The following is a 231-nucleotide window of genomic DNA, read 5'->3' as shown; positions in this document are numbered from 1 at the left end:
CCCTTCCCCCACCCCCCGCCTCAACCCCCCTCAGATGTCGCTGTTGCCGCCGCTGCTCAGTGCGCGCAGGGCGAGAGCGAGGAGGAGACGGGAGACCCGAGCGGCTGGGCACCATTGAAGTCTGTATCCTTCTCTCTCTCTCCCTCTTTCTCTCGCTCCAGCCGCCTCCTTTCCCTCTTCCCTCCGCGCCCCGCAGAGCGGGCCTCGCCTGAGGGCCGCCGCGGGGAGATG

At 69.3% G+C, this 231-nt stretch overlaps 1 protein-coding gene across 7 annotated transcripts in view; it reads left to right on the top strand.

The window, feature by feature from the left end:
• Positions 1–231, top strand: part of CBX3 (chromobox homolog 3) — a 12,186-nt gene that overhangs the window by 1,082 nt on the left and 10,873 nt on the right. For 5 of the 7 annotated variants that reach the window (XM_010577586.1, XM_010577584.1, XM_010577585.1 and 2 more), the window contains exon 1: positions 12–119. The exons of 1 other annotated variant lie outside the window; for it this stretch is intronic. The gene's annotated coding sequence lies outside the window, so the exon portion shown is untranslated. Of the gene's footprint in view, positions 1–11; positions 124–231 lie in introns of those variants that run through there. One more of the 7 variants, XM_010577583.1, reaches the window with a different exon arrangement.

The sequence above is a fragment of the Haliaeetus leucocephalus genome, unplaced genomic scaffold (assembly GCF_000737465.1).
Source record: "Haliaeetus leucocephalus isolate CR32 unplaced genomic scaffold, Haliaeetus_leucocephalus-4.0 Scaffold566, whole genome shotgun sequence".
Taxonomy (NCBI): Eukaryota; Metazoa; Chordata; class Aves; order Accipitriformes; family Accipitridae; genus Haliaeetus; species Haliaeetus leucocephalus.
This window is presented reverse-complemented; position numbering and strand designations above follow the sequence as displayed.